Raw genomic sequence first — 26,191 nt, 5'->3', positions numbered from 1 at the left:
TGAACATGGACATATCTACACCGTTATCTGTATGAACATGGAAATAACTACACCGCTATCTGTATGAACATGGAAATATCTACACCGCTATCTGTATGAACATGGAAATATCTACACAGCTATCTGTATGAACATGCAAATATCTACACAGCTATCTGTATATCAATGGAAATATCTACACTGCTATCTCTATAAACATGGAAATAACTACACTGCTATCTGTATAAACATGGAAATATCTACACCGCCATCTCTATGAACATGGAAATATCTACACCGCCATTTGTATGTACATGGAAATATCTACGCCGCCATCTCTATGAACATGGAAATATCTACACCGCCATTTGTATGAACATGGAAATATCTACACCGCCATATGTATGAGTATTTAAAATATCTTCACCGCCATCTGTATGAACATGGATATATCCACACCGGCATCTGGATGAACATGGAAATATCTACACCGCTATCTGCATGAACATGGAAATATCTACAGAGATATCTGCATATACATGGAAATATCTACACAGATTTCTCTATAAATATGGAAAAAACTACAGAGCTATCTCTTTAAACTTCAAAATATCCACCCTGCCTTCTGTATGAACATGGAAATATCTACACCGCCATCTGTACGAACATGGAGATATCTACAACGACATCTGTATTAAGATGGAAATATATACACCGCTATCTGTATAAACATGGAAATATCTGCCCAACTATCTGTATAAACGTGGAAATATCTACACCGCTATCGGTAGAAATATGGAAATATCTACACCGCTATCTGCATAAAGATGGAAATATCCACACCGCTGTCTGTGTAAACCTGGAAATGTCTACACCGCTTTCTGTGTAAACATGGAAATATCTACACCGCCATCTGTGTAAACATGAAAATATCTACACCGCCATCTCTATAAACATGGAAATGTCTACACCGCTTTCTGCATAAACATGGAAATATCTACACCGCCCACTGTGTAAACATGAAAATTTCTACACCGCCATCTCTATAAACATGGAAATATGTACACCGCCATCTGTATGAACATGGAAATATCTTCACCGCCATCTGCATGAACATGGATATATCTACTCCGGCATCTGGATGAAGATGGAAATATCTACACCGCTATCTGCATGAACATGGAAATATCTACACAGCTATCTTCATATACATGGAAATATCTACACAGATTTCTCTATAAATATGGAAATAACTACAGCGCTATCTCTATAAACTTCGAAATATCTACACCGCCATCTGTATGAACATGGAAATATCTACACCACTATCTGTATAAACATGGAAATATATACACCGCTATCTGTATAAACATGGAAATATCTTCACCGCTATCTGTATAAACATGGAAATATCTACGCCATCTCTATAAACTTGGAAATAACTACTCCACTATCTCTATAAACATGGAAATATCTAGACCGCCATCTCTGTAAACATGGAAATATCTACACCACCATCTATATAAACATTGAAATATCTATACCGCTATCTGCATAAACATGGTAATATCTAAGCCACCATCTCTATGAACATGGAAATATCTACACCGCCATCTGTACGGACATGGAAATATCTACACCGCCACCTGTATGAACATGGAAATATCTACACTGCCATCCGTACGAACATGGAAATATCTACACCGCCAACTGTATGAACATGTAAATATCTACACCGCCATCTGTATGAACATGGAAATATCTACACCGCTAACTGTATGAACATGCAATTATCTACACCACTATCTCTATGAACATGGAAATATCTACACCGCTATCTGTATTAACATGGAAATAGCTACACTGCTATCTGTATGAACATGGAAATATCTACACCGCTATCTGTATGAACGTGGAAATATCTACACTGCTATCTGTATGAACATGCAAATATCTACACAGCTATCTGTATATCAATGGAAATATCTACGCTGCTATCTCTATAAACGTGGAAATAACCTCACTGCTATCTGTATAAACATGGGAATATCTACACCGTTATCTGTATGAACATGGAAATAACTACACCGCTATCTGTATTAACATGGAAATACCTACACCGCTATCTGTATGAACATGGAAATATCTACACCGCTATCTGTATGAACATGCAAATATCTAAACAGCTATCTCTATAAACATGGAAATAACTACACTGCTATCTGTATAAACATGGAAATATCTACACCGCTGTCTCTATAAACATGGAAATATCTAGAATGCTATCTGTGATAGCATGGGAAAGACAACACCACCATCTGTGTAAACAAGGAAATACCTACACGGCCATCACTATAAACATGGAAATATCTACACTGCCATCTCTATAAACATGGAAATATCTAAACCGCCATCTGTATAAACATGGAAATATCTACACCGCTAACTGTATGAACATGGAAATATCTACACCGCTATCTGTATGAACATGGAAATATCTACAACGCTATCTGTATGAACATGCATATATCTACACCGCTATCTGTATATCAGTGGAAATATCTACACTGCTATCTCTATAAACATGGAAATAACTACACCACCATTTCAATGAACATGGAAATATCTACACCGCCATTTGTATGAACATGGAAATATCTACACCGCCATCTGTAGGAACACGGAAATATCTTCACCGCCATCTGCATGAACATGGATATATCTACACCGCCATCTACATGAACATGGAAATATCTGCACCGCCATCTGGATGTACATGGAAATATCTATACCGCTATCTTTATGAACATGGAAATATCTACAACCCTGTCTGTATAAACATGGAAATATTTACTCCGCTATCTCTATAAACTTGGAAATAACTACAACACTATCTCTATAAGCATAGAAATATCTAGACCGCCATCTGTATAAACATGGAAATATCTACACCGCCATCTGTATAAACATGGAAATATCTATACCGCTATCAGTATAAGCATGGAAATATCTACACCGCCATGTCTAAAAACATGGAAATATCTACACAGCCATCTGTATGAACATGGAAATACCTACACCACCATCTCCACAAAGGTGGAAATATCTACACCACTATCTGAATAAACTTGGAAATATCAGCACGGATATCAGTATGAACATGCAAATATCTACACCGCTATCTGTTTATCAATGGAAATATCTACACTGCTATCTGTATAAACATGGAAATATCTACACCGCCATCTGTATGAACATGGAAATATCTACACCGCTAACTATGAACACGGAAATATCTACACCGCTATCTGTATGAACATGCAAATATCTACATCGCTATCTGTAGGAACATGGAAATTTCTACAACGCTATCTCTATGAACATGGAAATATCTACACCGCTCTCTGTGTGAACATAGAAATATCTACACAGCTATCTGTATATAAATGGAAATATCTACACCGCTATCTCTATAAACTTCGAAATATATACACCGCTATGTGTATCAACATGGAAATATATACACCGCTATCTGTGTAAACATGGAAATATCTAAACCGCCCTCTGTATAAACATGGAAATATCTACACCACCATCTTTATACACATGGAAATATCTACACTGCCATTTGTATGACCATGGAAATATCTACACCGCCATCCATATGAACATGGAAATATTTACAGGGCCATCTCTATGAACATGGAAATATCAACACCGCCATTTCTATGAACATAGAAATATCTACACCGCCACATGTATCAACATGTAAATATCTTCACCGCCATCTGTATGAACATGGAAATATCTACACTGCCATCTGTATGAACATGGAAATATCTACACCGCTAACTATGAACACGGAAATATCTACACCGCTATCTGTATGAACATGCAAATATCTACAACGCTATCTGTAGGAACATGGAAATTTCTACAACACTATCTCTATGAACATGGAAATATCTACACCGCTCTCTGTATGAACATAGAAATATCTACACAGCTATCTGTATATAAATGGAAATATCTACACTGCTATCTCTATAAACATGGAAATAACTACACCGCCATCTCTATAAATATGGAAACAACTACACCACCATCTCTATGAACACGGAAATATCTTCACTGCCATCTGGATGAACATGGAACTATCTACACCGCAATTGGTATGAACATGGAAATATCTACAACGCTATCTGTATGAACATGGAAATATGTACACCGCTATCTGTATTAACAAGGAAATTTCTACACCGCTATCTGTATGAACATGGAAATAACTACACCGCTATCTGTATGAACATGGAAATATCTACACAGCTATCTGTATATAAACGGTATTATCTACACTGCCGTCTCTATGAACATGGAAATATCTACACCGCCATCTCTATGAACATGGAATTATCTACATCACCATCTGTATGAACTTGTAAATATCTTCACCGTTCTGTATGAACATGGAAATATCTACACCGCTATCTGTCTGAACATGGAAATATCTACACCGCTAACTGTATGAACATGGAAATATCTACAATGCTATCTGTATGAATATGGAAATATCTACACCGCTATCTTTATGAACATGGAAATACCTACACCGCTACCTGTATGAACATGCATATATCTACACAGCTCTCTGTATATGAATGGATATATCTACGCTGCTATCTCTATAAACATAGAAATAACTACACTGCTATCTGTATAAACACGGAAATATCTACACGGCCATATCTATGAACATGGAAATATCTACAGAGCCATTTGTATGAACATGGAAATATCTACACCTCCATGTCTATGAACTTGAAAATATTTACACCGCCATGTCTATGAACAAGGAAATATATACACCGCCATCTGTATCAACATGGAAATATCTGCACCGCTATCTGTATGAACATGGAAATATCTACACCGCTATCTGTATGAACATGCATATATCTACACCACTATCTGTATATCAATGGAAATATCTACACTGCTATCTCCATAAACATGAAAATAACTACACTGCTGTCTGTATAAACATGGAAATATCTACACCGCCATCTCTATGAACATGGAAATATCTACACCGCCATTTGTATGAACATGGAAATATCTACACCGCCATCTCTATGAACATGTAAATATCTCCACCGCTATCTGTATGAACATGGAAATATCTACAATGCCATCTGTATAACATGGAAATATCTACACAGCTAACTATGAACATGGAAATATCTACACCGCTATCTGTATGAACATGCAAATATCTACACTGCTATCTGTAGGAACATGGAAATTTTTATACCGCTATCAGTATGAACATGGAAATATCTACACCGCTCTCTGTATGAACATAGAAATATCTACACAGCTATCTGTATATAAATGGAAATATCTACACTGCTATCTCTATAAACATGGAAATAACTACACCGCCATCTCTATAAACATGGAAAGAACTACACCTCCATCCCTATGAACATGGAAGTATCTAAACTGCCGTTTGTATGAACATGGAAATATCTACACCGCCATCTGTTTGAAGATGGAAATATCTTCACTGCCATCTGCATGAACATGGTAATATCTACACCGCCATCTGCATGAACATGGAAATATCTACACGGCCATCTGAATGAACATGGAAATAGCTACACCACTACCCGTATGAACATCGAAATATCTACACCGCTATCTGTATGAACATGGAAATATGTACACCACTATCTGTATGAACATGGAAATATCTACACCGCTATCTGTATGAACATGGAAATATCTACACAGCTAACTGCATATACATGGAAATATGTACACAGCTTTCTCTATAAACAAGGAAATAACTACACCGCTATCTCTATAAACATGGAAATATCTACACCGCCATTTCTATGAACATGGAAATATCTACACTGCCATCTCTATAAACATGGAAATATCTACATCGCCATCTGTATAAACATGGAAATATCTATACCGCTATCTGTATAAACCTGGAAATAATTACAACGCTGTCTCCATAAACATGGAAACATCTACACCGCTTTCTCTATAAACTTGGAAATAACTACACCGCTATGTGTATCAACATGGAAATATCTACACCTCTATGTCAGTAAACATGGAAATATCTAAACCGCCCTCTTTATAAACATGGAAAGATCTACACCGCCATCTCTGTATACAAGCAAATACCTACGCTGCCATCTGTATGAACATGGAAATATCTACACCGCCATCACTATGAACGTGGAAATATCTACACCGCCATGTGTATAAACATGGAAATACCTACACCGTCATCTGTATAAACATGGAAATATCTACAACGCCGTCTGCATAAACCTGGAAATTTCTACACCGCTATCTGTATAAACATGGAAATACCTACACCGCTATTCGTATGAACATGGAAATATCTACACCAACGTCTGTATAAAGATTGAAATATCTACACCGCTATCTGTATAACATGGAAGTATCTACACTGCTATCTGTAGAAACATGGAAATATGTGCACTGCAATCTGCTTAAACATGGAAATAGCTCCACTGCTATCTGTATAAACATGGAAATACTTCACTGCCATCTGTATAAACATGGAAATATCTACACCGCTGTCTCTATAAACATGGAAATGTCTACAACGCTAACTGTGTTAGAATGGGAAAGACAACACCACTATCTGTGTAAATAAGGAAATACCTACACGGCCATCTCTGTAAACATGGAAATATCTACACTGCCATCTCTATAAACATGGAAATATCTAAACCGCCATCTGTATAAACATGGAAATATCTACACCGCTAACTGTATGAACATGGAAATATCTACATCGCCATCTAGATGAAGATGGAAATATCTACACCGCTATCTGTATGAACATGCAAAAATCTACTCCGCTATCTGTATGAACATGGAAGTATCTACACTGGTATCTGAATAAACATTTAAATATCTACACCGCTATCTGTATGAACATGGAAATATCTACACCGCTATCTGTATGTACATAGAAATATCTACACCGCTATGTCTATGAACATGGAAATAACTTCACCGCTATCTCTATGAACATTGAAATACATAGACCGCCATCTGTATAAACATGGAAATATCTACACCGCCATCTGTATAAACATGGAAATACCTACACCGTCATCTGTATAAACATGGAAATATCTACACCGCCGTCTTCATAAACCAGGAAATTGCTACACCGCCATCTGTATAAACATGGAAATGCCTACACCGCTATTCGTCTGAACATGGAAATATCTACACCAACGTCTGTATAAAGATTGAAATATCTACACCGCTATCTGTATGAACATGGAAGTATCTACACCGCTATCTGTAGAAACATGGAAATATGTACACCGCTATCTACATAAACATGGAAATGTCTACACCGCTATCTGTATAAATATGGAAATTCTTCACTGCTATCTGTATAAACATGGAAATATCTACACCGCTATCTGTATGAACATGGAAATATCTTCAACGCTATCTGTATGAACATGCATATATCTACAACGCTATCTGTATATCAAGGGAAATATCTACACTGCTATCTCTATAAACATGGAAATAACTACACCGCCATTTCAATGAACTTGGAAATATCTACACCGCCATTTGTATGAATATGGAAATATCTACACCGCCATCTGTAGGAACATGGAAATATATTCACCGCCATCTTCATGAACATGGATATATCTACAATGCCATCTGCATGAACATGGAAATATCTGCACCGCCATCTGGATGAACATGGAAATAGCTACACCGCTACCTGTATGAAGTTGGAAATATCTACACCGCTATCTGTATGAACATGGAAATATCTACACCGCTAACTGTAGGAACATGGAAATATCTACACCGCTATCTGTATAAACATGGAAATATCTACACAGCTAACTGCATATATATGGAAATATCTACACAGCTTTCTCTATAAACAAGGAAATAACTACACCGCTATCTCTATAAACATGGAAATATCTACACCGCCATTTGTATGAACATGGAAATATCTACATGGCGATCTGTATAAACATGGAAATACCTGTACTGCTATCTATATAAACATGGAAATATCTACAATGCTGTCTCTATAAACATAGAAATATCTACACCGCTATCTCTATAAACTTGGAAATATATACACCGCTATGTGTATCAACATGGAAATATCTACACTGCTATCTGTGTAAACATGGAAATATCTAAACCGCCCTCTGTATAAACATGGAAATATCTACACCGCCATCTTTATACACATGGAAATATCTACACCGCCATCTCTATGAACATGGAAATATCTACACCGCTATCTGTATTAACATGGAAATATCTACACTGCTATCTGTATGAACATGGAAATATCTACACCGCTATCTGTATGAACGTGGAAATATCTACACTGCTATCTGTATGAACATGCAAATATCTACACAGCTATCTGTATATCAATGGAAATATCTACGCTGCTATCTCTATAAACGTGGAAATAACCTCACTGCTATCTGTATAAACATGGGAATATCTACACCGTTATCTGTATGAACATGGAAATAACTACACCGCTATCTGTATTAACATGGAAATACCTACACCGCTATCTGTATGAACATGGAAATATCTACACCGCTATCTGTATGAACATGCAAATATCTAAACAGCTATCTCTATAAACATGGAAATAACTACACTGCTATCTGTATAAACATGGAAATATCTACACCGCTGTCTCTATAAACATGGAAATATCTAGAACGCTATCTGTGATAGCATGGGAAAGACAACACCACCATCTGTGTAAACAAGGAAATACCTACACGGCCATCACTATAAACATGGAAATATCTACACTGCCATCTCTATAAACATGGAAATATCTAAACCGCCATCTGTATAAACATGGAAATATCTACACCGCTAACTGTATGAACATGGAAATATCTACACCGCTATCTGTATGAACATGGAAATATCTACAACGCTATCTGTATGAACATGCATATATCTACACCGCTATCTGTATATCAGTGGAAATATCTACACTGCTATCTCTATAAACATGGAAATAACTACACCACCATTTCAATGAACATGGAAATATCTACACCGCCATTTGTATGAACATGGAAATATCTACACCGCCATCTGTAGGAACACGGAAATATCTTCACCGCCATCTGCATGAACATGGATATATCTACACCGCCATCTACATGAACATGGAAATATCTGCACCGCCATCTGGATGTACATGGAAATATCTATACCGCTATCTTTATGAACATGGAAATATCTACAACCCTGTCTGTATAAACATGGAAATATTTACTCCGCTATCTCTATAAACTTGGAAATAACTACAACACTATCTCTATAAGCATAGAAATATCTAGACCGCCATCTGTATAAACATGGAAATATCTACACCGCCATCTGTATAAACATGGAAATATCTATACCGCTATCAGTATAAGCATGGAAATATCTACACCGCCATGTCTAAAAACATGGAAATATCTACACAGCCATCTGTATGAACATGGAAATACCTACACCACCATCTCCACAAAGGTGGAAATATCTACACCACTATCTGAATAAACTTGGAAATATCAGCACGGATATCAGTATGAACATGCAAATATCTACACCGCTATCTGTTTATCAATGGAAATATCTACACTGCTATCTGTATAAACATGGAAATATCTACACCGCCATCTGTATGAACATGGAAATATCTACACCGCTAACTATGAACACGGAAATATCTACACCGCTATCTGTATGAACATGCAAATATCTACATCGCTATCTGTAGGAACATGGAAATTTCTACAACGCTATCTCTATGAACATGGAAATATCTACACCGCTCTCTGTGTGAACATAGAAATATCTACACAGCTATCTGTATATAAATGGAAATATCTACACCGCTATCTCTATAAACTTCGAAATATATACACCGCTATGTGTATCAACATGGAAATATATACACCGCTATCTGTGTAAACATGGAAATATCTAAACCGCCCTCTGTATAAACATGGAAATATCTACACCGCCATCTTTATACACATGGAAATATCTACACTGCCATTTGTATGACCATGGAAATATCTACACCGCCATCCATATGAACATGGAAATATTTACAGGGCCATCTCTATGAACATGGAAATATCAACACCGCCATTTCTATGAACATAGAAATATCTACACCGCCATATGTATCAACATGTAAATATCTTCACCGCCATCTGTATGAACATGGAAATATCTACACTGCCATCTGTATGAACATGGAAATATCTACACCGCTAACTATGAACACGGAAATATCTACACCGCTATCTGTATGAACATGCAAATATCTACAACGCTATCTGTAGGAACATGGAAATTTCTACAACACTATCTCTATGAACATGGAAATATCTACACCGCTCTCTGTATGAACATAGAAATATCTACACAGCTATCTGTATATAAATGGAAATATCTACACTGCTATCTCTATAAACATGGAAATAACTACACCGCCATCTCTATAAATATGGAAACAACTACACCACCATCTCTATGAACACGGAAATATCTTCACTGCCATCTGGATGAACATGGAACTATCTACACCGCAATTGGTATGAACATGGAAATATCTACAACGCTATCTGTATGAACATGGAAATATGTACACCGCTATCTGTATTAACAAGGAAATTTCTACACCGCTATCTGTATGAACATGGAAATATCTACACCGCTATCTGTATGAACATGGAAATATCTACACAGCTATCTGTATATAAACGGTATTATCTACACTGCCGTCTCTATGAACATGGAAATATCTACACCGCCATCTCTATGAACATGGAATTATCTACATCACCATCTGTATGAACTTGTAAATATCTTCACCGTTCTGTATGAACATGGAAATATCTACACCGCTATCTGTCTGAACATGGAAATATCTACACCGCTAACTGTATGAACATGGAAATATCTACAATGCTATCTGTATGAATATGGAAATATCTACACCGCTATCTTTATGAACATGGAAATACCTACACCGCTACCTGTATGAACATGCATATATCTACACAGCTCTCTGTATATGAATGGATATATCTACGCTGCTATCTCTATAAACATAGAAATAACTACACTGCTATCTGTATAAACACGGAAATATCTACACGGCCATATCTATGAACATGGAAATATCTACAGAGCCATTTGTATGAACATGGAAATATCTACACCTCCATGTCTATGAACTTGAAAATATTTACACCGCCATGTCTATGAACAAGGAAATATATACACCGCCATCTGTATCAACATGGAAATATCTGCACCGCTATCTGTATGAACATGGAAATATCTACACCGCTATCTGTATGAACATGCATATATCTACACCACTATCTGTATATCAATGGAAATATCTACACTGCTATCTCCATAAACATGAAAATAACTACACTGCTGTCTGTATAAACATGGAAATATCTACACCGCCATCTCTATGAACATGGAAATATCTACACCGCCATTTGTATGAACATGGAAATATCTACACCGCCATCTCTATGAACATGTAAATATCTCCACCGCTATCTGTATGAACATGGAAATATCTACAATGCCATCTGTATAACATGGAAATATCTACACAGCTAACTATGAACATGGAAATATCTACACCGCTATCTGTATGAACATGCAAATATCTACACTGCTATCTGTAGGAACATGGAAATTTTTATACCGCTATCAGTATGAACATGGAAATATCTACACCGCTCTCTGTATGAACATAGAAATATCTACACAGCTATCTGTATATAAATGGAAATATCTACACTGCTATCTCTATAAACATGGAAATAACTACACCGCCATCTCTATAAACATGGAAAGAACTACACCTCCATCCCTATGAACATGGAAGTATCTAAACTGCCGTTTGTATGAACATGGAAATATCTACACCGCCATCTGTTTGAAGATGGAAATATCTTCACTGCCATCTGCATGAACATGGTAATATCTACACCGCCATCTGCATGAACATGGAAATATCTACACGGCCATCTGAATGAACATGGAAATAGCTACACCACTACCTGTATGAACATCGAAATATCTACACCGCTATCTGTATGAACATGGAAATATGTACACCACTATCTGTATGAACATGGAAATATCTACACCGCTATCTGTATGAACATGGAAATATCTACACAGCTAACTGCATATACATGGAAATATGTACACAGCTTTCTCTATAAACAAGGAAATAACTACACCGCTATCTCTATAAACATGGAAATATCTACACCGCCATTTCTATGAACATGGAAATATCTACACTGCCATCTCTATAAACATGGAAATATCTACATCGCCATCTGTATAAACATGGAAATATCTATACCGCTATCTGTATAAACCTGGAAATAATTACAACGCTGTCTCCATAAACATGGAAACATCTACACCGCTTTCTCTATAAACTTGGAAATAACTACACCGCTATGTGTATCAACATGGAAATATCTACACCTCTATGTCAGTAAACATGGAAATATCTAAACCGCCCTCTTTATAAACATGGAAAGATCTACACTGCCATCTCTGTATACAAGCAAATACCTACGCTGCCATCTGTATGAACATGGAAATATCTACACCGCCATCACTATGAACGTGGAAATATCTACACCGCCATGTGTATAAACATGGAAATACCTACACCGTCATCTGTATAAACATGGAAATATCTACAACGCCGTCTGCATAAACCTGGAAATTTCTACACCGCTATCTGTATAAACATGGAAATACCTACACCGCTATTCGTATGAACATGGAAATATCTACACCAACGTCTGTATAAAGATTGAAATATCTACACCGCTATCTGTATAACATGGAAGTATCTACACTGCTATCTGTAGAAACATGGAAATATGTGCACTGCAATCTGCTTAAACATGGAAATAGCTCCACTGCTATCTGTATAAACATGGAAATACTTCACTGCCATCTGTATAAACATGGAAATATCTACACCGCTGTCTCTATAAACATGGAAATGTCTACAACGCTAACTGTGTTAGAATGGGAAAGACAACACCACTATCTGTGTAAATAAGGAAATACCTACACGGCCATCTCTGTAAACATGGAAATATCTACACTGCCATCTCTATAAACATGGAAATATCTAAACCGCCATCTGTATAAACATGGAAATATCTACACCGCTAACTGTATGAACATGGAAATATCTACATCGCCATCTAGATGAAGATGGAAATATCTACACCGCTATCTGTATGAACATGCAAAAATCTACTCCGCTATCTGTATGAACATGGAAGTATCTACACTGGTATCTGAATAAACATTTAAATATCTACACCGCTATCTGTATGAACATGGAAATATCTACACCGCTATCTGTATGTACATAGAAATATCTACACCGCTATGTCTATGAACATGGAAATAACTTCACCGCTATCTCTATGAACATTGAAATACATAGACCGCCATCTGTATAAACATGGAAATATCTACACCGCCATCTGTATAAACATGGAAATACCTACACCGTCATCTGTATAAACATGGAAATATCTACACCGCCGTCTTCATAAACCTGGAAATTGCTACACCGCCATCTGTATAAACATGGAAATGCCTACACCGCTATTCGTCTGAACATGGAAATATCTACACCAACGTCTGTATAAAGATTGAAATATCTACACCGCTATCTGTATGAACATGGAAGTATCTACACCGCTATCTGTAGAAACATGGAAATATGTACACCGCTATCTACATAAACATGGAAATGTCTACACCGCTATCTGTATAAATATGGAAATTCTTCACTGCTATCTGTATAAACATGGAAATATCTACACCGCTATCTGTATGAACATGGAAATATCTACAACGCTATCTGTATGAACATGCATATATCTACAACGCTATCTGTATATCAAGGGAAATATCTACACTGCTATCTCTATAAACATGGAAATAACTACACCGCCATTTCAATGAACTTGGAAATATCTACACCGCCATTTGTATGAATATGGAAATATCTACACCGCCATCTGTAGGAACATGGAAATATATTCACCGCCATCTTCATGAACATGGATATATCTACAATGCCATCTGCATGAACATGGAAATATCTGCACCGCCATCTGGATGAACATGGAAATAGCTACACCGCTACCTGTATGAAGTTGGAAATATCTACACCGCTATCTGTATGAACATGGAAATATCTACACCGCTAACTGTAGGAACATGGAAATATCTACACCGCTATCTGTATAAACATGGAAATATCTACACAGCTAACTGCATATATATGGAAATATCTACACAGCTTTCTCTATAAACAAGGAAATAACTACACCGCTATCTCTATAAACATGGAAATATCTACACCGCCATTTGTATGAACATGGAAATATCTACATGGCGATCTGTATAAACATGGAAATACCTGTACTGCTATCTATATAAACATGGAAATATCTACAATGCTGTCTCTATAAACATAGAAATATCTACACCGCTATCTCTATAAACTTGGAAATATATACACCGCTATGTGTATCAACATGGAAATATCTACACCGCTATCTGTGTAAACATGGAAATATCTAAACCGCCCTCTGTATAAACATGGAAATATCTACACCGCCATCTTTATACACATGGAAATATCTACACCGCCATCTCTATGAACATGGAAATATCTACACCGCCATCCATATGAACATGGAAATATCTACACGGCCATCTCTATGAACATGGAAATATCTACACCGCCATTTCTATGAACATAGAAATATCTACACCGCCATATGTATGAACAAGTAGATATCTTCACCGCCATCTGTATGAACATGGAAATATCTACAATGCCATCTCTATGAACTTGGAAATATCTACACCAACGTCTGTATAAAGATTGAAATATCTACACCGCTATCTGTATGAACATTGAAGTATCTACACCGCTATCTGTAGAAACATGGAAATATGTACACCGCTATCAACATAAACATGGAAATGTCTACACCGCTATCTGTATAAATATGGAAATTCTTCACTGCTATCTGTATAAACATGGAAATATCTACACCGCTATCTGTATGAACATGGAAATATCTACAACGCTATCTGTATGAACATGCATATATCTACAACGCTATCTGTATATCAAGGGAAATATCTACACTGCTATCTCTATAAACCTGGAAATTTCTACACCGCTATCTGTATAAACATGGAAATACCTGCACCGCTATTCGTATGAACATGGAAATATCTACACCAACGTCTGTATAAAGATTGAAATATCTACACCGCTATCTGTATAACATGGAAGTATCTACACTGCTATCTGTAGAAACATGGAAATATGTGCACTGCAATCTGCTTAAACATGGAAATAGCTCCACTGCTATCTGTATAAACATGGAAATACTTCACTGCCATCTGTATAAACATGGAAATATCTACACCGCTGTCTCTATAAACATGGAAATGTCTACAACGCTAACTGTGTTAGAATGGGAAAGACAACACCACTATCTGTGTAAATAAGGAAATACCTACACGGCCATCTCTGTAAACATGGAAATATCTACACTGCCATATCTATAAACATGGAAATATCTAAACCGCCATCTGTATAAACATGGAAATATCTACACCGCTAACTGTATGAACATGGAAATATCTACATCGCCATCTAGATGAAGATGGAAATATCTACACCGCTATCTGTATGAACATGCAAAAATCTACTCCGCTATCTGTATGAACATGGAAGTATCTACACTGGTATCTGAATAAACATTTAAATATCTACACCGCTATCTGTATGAACATGGAAATATCTACACCGCTATCTGTATGTACATAGAAATATCTACACCGCTATGTCTATGAACATGGAAATAACTTCACCGCTATCTCTATGAACATTGAAATACCTAGACCGCCATCTGTATAAACATGGAAATATCTACACCGCCATCTGAATAAACATGGAAATACCTACACCGTCATCTGTATAAACATGGAAATATCTACACCGCCGTCTTCATAAACCTGGAAATTGCTACACCGCCATCTGTATAAACATGGAAATGCCTACACCGCTATTCGTCTGAACATGGAAATATCTACACCAACGTCTGTATAAAGATTGAAATATCTACACCGCTATCTGTATGAACATGGAAGTATCTACACCGCTATCTGTAGAAACATGGAAATATGTACACCGCTATCTACATAAACATGGAAATGTCTACACCGCTATCTGTACAAATATGGAAATTCTTCACTGCTATCTGTATAAACATGGAAATATCTACACTGCTATCTGTATGAACATGGAAATATCTACAACGCTATCTGTATGAACATGCATATATCTACAACGCTATCTGTATATCAAGGGAAATATCTACACTGCTATCTCTATAAACATGGAAATAACTACACCGCCATTTCAATGAACTTGGAAATATCTACACCGCCATTTGTATGAATATGGAAATATCTACACCGCCATCTGTATAAACATGGAAATATCTACACAGCTAACTGCATATATATGGAAATATCTACACAGCTTTCTCTATAAACAAGGAAATAACTACACCGCTATCTCTATAAACATGGAAATATCTACACCGCCATTTGTATGAACATGGAAATATCTACACCGCCATCTGTATAAACATGGAAATACCTGTACTGCTATCTATATAAACATGGAAATATCTACAATGCTGTCTCTATAAACATAGAAATATCTACACCGCTATCTCTATAAACTTGGAAATATATACACCGCTATGTGTATCAACATGGAAATATCTACACCGCTATCTGTGTAAACATGGAAATATCTAAACCGCCCTCTGTATAAACATGGAAATATCTACACCGCCATCTTTATACACATGGAAATATCTACACCGCCATCTGTATGAACATGGAAATATCTACACCGCCATCCATATGAACATGGAAATATCTACACGGCCATCTCTATGAACATGGAAATATCTACACCACCATTTCTATGAACATAGAAATATCTACACCGCCATATGTATGAACATGTAGATATCTTCACCGCCATCTGTATGAACATGGAAATATCTACAATGCCATCTGTATGAACATGGAAATATCTACACCGCTAACTGTGAACATGGAAATATCTACACCGCTATCTGTATGAACATGCAAATATCTACACCGCTATCTGTAGGAACATAGAAATTTCTACACCGCTATCTGTATGAACATGGAAATATCTACACCGCTCTCTGTATGAACATAGAAATATCTACACAGCTATCTGTATATAAATGGAAATATCTACACTGCTATCTCTATAAACATGGAAATAACTACACTGCCATCTCTATAATCATGGAAAGAACTACACCGCCATCTCTATGAACATGGAAGTATCTACACCGCCATTTGTATGAACATGGAAATATCCACACCGCCATCTGTTTGAACATGGAAATATCTTCACCGCCATCTGCATGAACATGGTAATATCTACACCGCCATCGGCATGAACATGGAAATAACTACACCGCCATCTGAATGAACATGGAAATAACTACACCGCTACCTGTATGAACATGGAAATATCTACACCGCTAACTGTATGAACATGGAAATATCTACAACGCTATCTGTAAGAACATGGAAATATCTACACCCCTGCCTGTATGAACATGCATATATCTACACAGCTCTCTGTATATCAATGGAAATATCTACACTGCCATCTCTATAAACATAGAAATAACTACACTGCTATCTGTATAAACATGGAAATATCTACACCGCCATCTCTATAAACATAGAAATATCTACTCCGCCATCTGTATAAACAGGGAAATATCTACACCGCCCTCTCTATACACATGGAAATATCTACACTGCCATTTGTATGAACATAGAAATATCGATACCGTCATCTGTATAAAGGTGGAATTATCTACATCGCTATCTGTATGAACATCGAAATACCTACACAGCTATCTGCATATACATGGAAATATCTACACAGCTTTCCCAGTAAACATGGAAATAACTACACTGCTATCTCTATAAACTTGGAAATATCTACACCGCCATCTGTATGAACAAGGAAATATCTACACCGCTACCTGTATGAACATGGAAATATCTACACCGCCAAACGTATGAAAATGGAAATATCTACACTGCCGTCTCTATAAACATGGAAATATCTCCACCGCCATCTGTATAAACATGGAAATATCTATACCGCTATCAGTATAAACATGGAAATATCTACAATGCTGTCTCTATAAACATGGAAATATCTCCACCGCTATCTCTATAAACTTGGAAATATCTACACCCCTATGTCTATCAACATAGATATATCTACACCGCTATCTGAGTAAACATGGAAATATCTAAACCGTCCTCTGTATGAACATGGAAATATCTACAACGCCATCTCTATAAATATGGTAATATCTACAATGCCATCTGTATGTACATGGAAATACCTTCACCGCCAAACGCGTGAACATGGAAATATCTACACCGCCATCTCTATGAACATGGAAATATCAACACCGCCATCTCTATGAACATGGAAATATCTACACCGCCATCTCTATGAATATGGAAATATCTACACCGCTATCTGTATAAACATGGAAATATCTACACCGCTATCTGTATGAATGTGGAAATATCTTCACCGCTATCTGTATGAACGTGGAAATATCTACACCGCTATCTGTATGAACGTAGAAATATCTACACCGCTATCTGTATGAACGTGGAAATATCTTCACCGCTATCTGTGTGAACGTGGAAATATCTACACCGCTATCTGTATGAACATGAAAATATCTACACAGCTATCTGCATATCAGTGGAAATATCTACACTGCTATCTCTATACACATGGAAATAATTACACTGCTATCTGTATAAACATGGAAATATCTACACCGCCATCTCTATGAACATGGAAATATCTTCAACGCCATTTGTATGTACATGGAAATATCTACACGACCATTTCTATGAACATGGAAATACCTACACCGCCATTTCAATGAACATGGAAATATCTACACCGCCATCTCTATAAACATAGAAATATCTACACCGCCATCTGCATAAACATGGAAATATCTACACTGCCGTCTTTATAAACATGGAAATATCTGCACCGTCATCAGTATGAACACAGAAATACCTACACCGCCATCTCTATAAAGGTGGAATTATCTACACCGCTATCTGTATGAACATGGAAATATCTACACAGCTATCTGCATATACATGGACATATCTACACAGCTTTCTCTATAAACATGGAAATAACTACACAGCTATCTCTATAAACTTGGAAATATCTACACCACCATCTGTAGGAACATGGAAATATCTACACCGCCATCTGTATTAAGATGGAAATATCTGCACCGCTATCTGTGTAAAGATGGAAATATCTACACCGCTAACTGTATGAACATGGAAATATCTACACCGCAATCTCTATAAATATGGTAATATCTACACTGCCGTCTGTATGAAAATGGAAATATCTACACCGCCAAACGAATGAACATGGAAATATCTACACCGCCATCTCTATGAACATGGAAATATCTGCAACGACATCTCTATGAACATGGAAATATCTACACAGCCATATATATGAACATGTAAATATCTTCACCGCCGTCTGTGTGAACTTGGAAATATCTACACTGCCGTCTGCATGAACAAGGAAATACTTACACCGCTAACTGTATGACCATGGAAATATCTACACCGCTATCTGTATGAACATGGAAATATCTACACCGCTATCCTTATGAACGTGGAAATAGCTACACCGCTATCTGTATGAACGTGGAAATATCTACACCGCTATCTGTACGAACATGGAAATATCTACACCGCTATCTGTATGAACATGCAAATATCTACACAGCTGTCTGTATATCAAGGGAAATATCTACACTGCTATCTCTATAAACATGGAAATAACTACACTGCTATCTGTATAAACATGGAAACTCCTACACCGCCACCTGTATGAACATGGAAATATCTACACCACCATCCGTATGAACATGGAAATACCTACACCGCCATCTGTATGAACATGTAAATATCTACACCGCCATCTGTATGAACATGGAAATATCTACACCGCCATCTGTATGAACATGGAAATATCTACACCGCTAACTGTATGAACATGTAAATATCTACACCGCTATCTGTATGAAAATGGAAATATCTACACCGCTATCTGAACATGGAAATATCTACACCGCTGTCTGTATGAACATGGAATTATCTACACCGCTTATCTGTATGAACGTGGAAATATCTACACCGCTATCTGTATATCAATGGAAATATCTCCACTGCTATCTCTATAAACATGGAAATAACTACACTGCTATCTGTATAAACATGGAAATATCTACACCGCCATCTCTATGAACATGGAAATATCTACACCGCCATTTGTATGAACATGGAAATATCTACACAGCCGTCTCTATGAACGTGGAAATATCTACACCGCCATTTGTATGAACATGGAAATATCTACACCGCTATCTGTATGAACTTGCAAATATCTACACAGCTATCTCTATATCAATGGAAATATCTACACTGCTCTCTCTATAAATATGGAAATAACTACAGCGCTATCTCTATGAACTTCGAAATATCTACACCGCCATCTGTATGAACATGGAAATATGTACACCGCCATCTGTACGAACATGGACATATCTACACCGCCATCTGTATTAAGATGGAAATATCTACACCGCCATCTGAATGAACATGGAAATATCTACACCGCCATCTCTATAAACGTGGAAATATCTACACCGCTATCTGTATGAACTTGGAAATATCTACACTGCTATCTGTATAAAATTGTAATTATCTACACCACTATCTCTATAAACATGGAAATACCTACACCGCTATCTGTATAAACATGGAAATATCTACACCGCTCTCTGTATAAACTTGGAAATAACTACACCACTATCTCTATAAACATGGAAACATCTAGACCGCCATCTCTATAAACATGGAAATATCTACACCACCATCTGTATAAACATGGAAATATCTATACCGCTATCTGCATAAACATGGAAATATCTACGCCGCCATCTCTATGAACATGGAAATATCTACACCGACATCTGTACGAACATGGAAATATCTACACCGCCATCTGTATGAACATGTAAATATCTACACTGCCATCAGTATGAACATTGAAATATCTACACCGCTAACAGTACGAACATGGAAATATCTGCACCGCTATCTGTATGAACATGGAAATATCTACACCGTTATCTGTATGAACTTGGAAATATCTACACCGCTATCTGTATCAACATGGAAATATCTTCACCTCTATCTGTAGGAAAAAGGAAATATCTATACCGCTATCTGAATGAACATGCAAATATCTACACAACTATCTGTATATCAACGGAAATATCTACACTGCTATCTCTATAAACATGGAAATAACTACACTGCTATCTGTATAAACATGGAAATACATACACCGCCACCTGTATGAACATGGACATATCTACACTGCCATCCGTACGAACATGGAAATATCTACACCGCCATCTGAATGAACATGTAAATATCTACACCGCCATCTGTATGAACATGGAAATATCTACACCGCTAACCGTATGAATGTGGAAATATCTACACCGCTATCTGTATGAACATGGAAATATCTACACCGATATCTGTATGAACATGGAAATATGTACACCGCCATCTGTAAGAACATGGAAATGGCTTCACCGACATCTGTATGAACATGGATATATCTACACCGGAATCTGGATGAACATGGAATTATCTACTAAGCTATCTGCATGAACTTGGAAATATCTACACCGCTATCTGCATATACATGGAAATATCTACACAGATATCTCTATAAATATGGAAATAACTACAGCGCTATCTCTATAAACTTCGAAATACCTACACCGCCATCTGTATGAACATGGAAATATCTACACTGCCATCTATACGAACATGGACATATCTACACCGTCTTCTGTATTAAGATGGAAATATCTACACTGCTATCCGTATAAACATGGAAATATCTGCACCACTATCTGTATAAACATGGAAATAACCGCACCGCTATCTGTATAAACATGGAAATATCTACACCGCTATCTGCATAAACATGGAAATATCCACACCGCTATCTGTGTAAACATGGAAATGTCTACACCGCTATCTGTGTAAACATGGAAATATCTACACCGCCATCTGTGTAAACATGAAAATATCTACACTGCCATCTCTATAAACATGGAAATATCTACACCGCCATCTCTATGAACATGGAAATATCCACACCGCCATCTGTACGAACATGGGAATATCTATACCGCCATCTGTATGAACATGGAAATATCTACACCGCCATCTGTATGAACACGGAAATATCAACACCGCTAAATGTATGAACATGGAAATATCTACACTGCTATCTGTATGAACATGGAAAAATCTACACCGTTATCGGTATGAACAAGGAAATATCTACACCGCTACCTGTATGAACATGGAAATATCTACACCGCTCTCTGTAGGAACATTGAAATATCTACACCGCTATCTGTATGAACATGCAAATATCTACACAGCTGTCTGTATATCAAGGGAAATATCTACACTGCTATCTCTATAAACATGGAAATAACTACACTGCTATCTGTAGAAACATGGAAATTCCTACACCGCCACCTGTATGAACATGGAAATATCTACACTACCATCCATACGAACATGGAAATACCTACACCGCCATCTGTATGAACATGTTAATATCTACACCGCCATCTGTATGAACATGGAAATATCTTCACCTCTATCTGTACGAACATGGAAATATCTATACCGCTATCTGAATGAACATGCAAATATCTACACAGCTATCTGTATATCAACGGAAATATCTACACTGCTATCTCTATAAACATGGAAATAACTACACTGCTATCTGTATAAACATGGAAATACATACACCGCCACCTGTATGAAAATGGACATATCTACACTGCCATCCGTACGAACATGGAAATATCGACACCACCATCTGAATGAACATGTAAATATCTACACCGCCATCTGTATGAACATGGAAATATCTACACCGCTAAACGTATGAATGTGGAAATATCTACACCGCTATCTGTATGAACATGGAAATATCTACACCGATATCTGTATGAACATGGAAATATCTACACCGCCATTTGTAAGAACAGGGAAATGTCTTCACCGACATCTGTATGAACATGGATATATCTACACCGGCATCTGGATGAACATGGAAATATCTACTAAGCTATCTGCATGAACATGGAAATATCTACACAGCTATCTGCATATACATGGAAATATGTACACAGATATCTCTATAAATATGGAAATAACTACAGCGCTATCTCTATAAACTTCGAAATACCTACACCGCCATCTGTATGAACATGGAAATATCTAAACCGCCATCTGTACGAACATGGACATATCTACACCGTCTTCTGTATTAAGATGGAAATATCTACACCGCTATCTCTATAAACATGGAAATATCTGCACCACTATCTGTGTAAACATGGAAATAACCGCACCGCTATCTGTATAAACATGGAAATATCTACACCGCTATCTGCATAAACATGGAAATATCCACACCGCTATCTGTGTAAACATGGAAATGTCTACACCGCTATCTGTGTAAACATGGAAATATCTACACCGCCATCTGTGTAAACATGAAAATATCTACACTGCCATCTCTATAAACATGGAAATATACACACCGCCATCTCTATGAACATGGAAATATCTACACCGCCATCTGTACGAACATGGGAATATCTATACCGCCATCTGTATGAACATGTAAATATCTACACCGCCATCTGGATGAAAATGGAAATATCTACATCGCTAAATGTATGAACATGGAAATATCTACACCGCTATCTGTATGAACATGGAAAAATCTACACCGTTATCGGTATGAACATGGAAATATCTACACCGCTATCTGTATGAACATGGAAATATCTACACCGCTATCTGTACGAACATGGAAATATCTACACCGCTATCTGTATGAACATGCAAATATCTACACAGCTGTCTGTATATCAAGGGAAATATCTACACTGCTATCTCTATAAACATGGAAATAACTACACTGCTATCTGTATAAACATGGAAACTCCTACACCGCCACCTGTATGAACATGGAAATATCTACACCACCATCCGTATGAACATGGAAATACCTACACCGCCATCTGTATGAACATGTAAATATCTACACCGAAATCTGTATGAACATGGAAATATCTACACCGCCATCTGTATGAACATGGAAATATCTACACCGCTAACTGTATGAACATGGAAATATCTACACCGCTATCTGTATGAAAATGGAAATATCAACACCGCTATCTGTATGAACATGGAAATATCTACACCACTGTCTGTATGAACATGGAATTATCTACACCGCTTATCTGTATGAACGTGGAAATATCTACACCGCTATCTGTATATCAATGGAAATATCTCCACTGCTATCTCTATAAACATGGAAATAACTACACTGCTATCTGTATAAACATGGAAATATCTACACCGCCATCTCTATGAACATGGAAATATCTACACCGCCATTTGTATGAACATGGAAATATCTACACAGCCGTCTCTATGAACGTGGAAATACCTACACCGCCATTTGTATGAACATGGAAATATCTACACCGCTATCTGTATGAACTTGCAAATATCTACACAGCTATCTCTATATCAATGGAAATATCTACACTGCTCTCTCTATAAATATGGAAATAACTACAGCGCTATCTCTATGAACTTCGAAATATCTACACCGCCATCTGTATGAACATGGAAATATCTACACCGCCATCTGTACGAACATGGACATATCTACACCGCCATCTGTAATAAGATGGAAATATCTACACCGCCATCTGAATGAACATGGAAATATCTACACCACCATCTCTATAAACGTGGAAATATCTACACCGCTATCTGTATGAACTTGGAAATATCTACACTGCTATCTGTATAAAATTGTAATTATCTACACCACTATCTCTATAAACATGGAAATACCTACACCGCTATCTGTATAAACATGGAAATATCTACACCGCTCTCTGTATAAACTTGGAAATAACTACACCACTATCTCTATAAACATGGAAACATCTAGACCGCCATCTCTATAAACATGGAAATATCTACACCACCATCTGTATAAACATGGAAATATCTATACCGCTATCTGCATAAACATGGAAATATCTACGCCGCCATCTCTATGAACATGGAAATATCTACACCGACATCTGTACGAACATGGAAATATCTACACCGCCATCTGTATGAACATGTAAATATCTACACTGCCATCTGTATGAACATTGAAATATCTACACCGCTAACAGTACGAACATGGAAATATCTGCACCGCTATCTGTATGAATATGGAAATATCTACACCGTTATCTGTATGAACTTGGAAATATCTACACCGCTATCTGTATGAACATGGAAATAACTACACCGCTATCTGTATGAACATGGAAATATCTACACCGCTATCTGTATGAACATGCAAATATCTTCAGAGCTATCTGTATATCAATGGAAATATCTACACTGCTATCTCTATAAACATGGAAATAACTAAACTGCTATCTGTATAAACATGGAAATATCTACACCGCGATCTCTATGAACATGGAAATATCTACACCGCCATTTGTATGAACATGGAAATATCTATACGACCATCTCTATGAACATGGAAATATCTACACCGCCATTTGTATGAACATGGAAATATCTACAGAGCTATCTGCATATACATGGAAATATCTACGCAGATTTCTCTATAAATATTGCAATAACT

Source organism: Gorilla gorilla, chromosome 18 (genome assembly GCF_029281585.2).
Source record: "Gorilla gorilla gorilla isolate KB3781 chromosome 18, NHGRI_mGorGor1-v2.1_pri, whole genome shotgun sequence".
Lineage (NCBI taxonomy): Eukaryota > Metazoa > Chordata > Mammalia > Primates > Hominidae > Gorilla > Gorilla gorilla.
The sequence above is the reverse complement of the archived record's forward strand: the minus strand, read 5'-3'. Positions refer to the sequence as shown.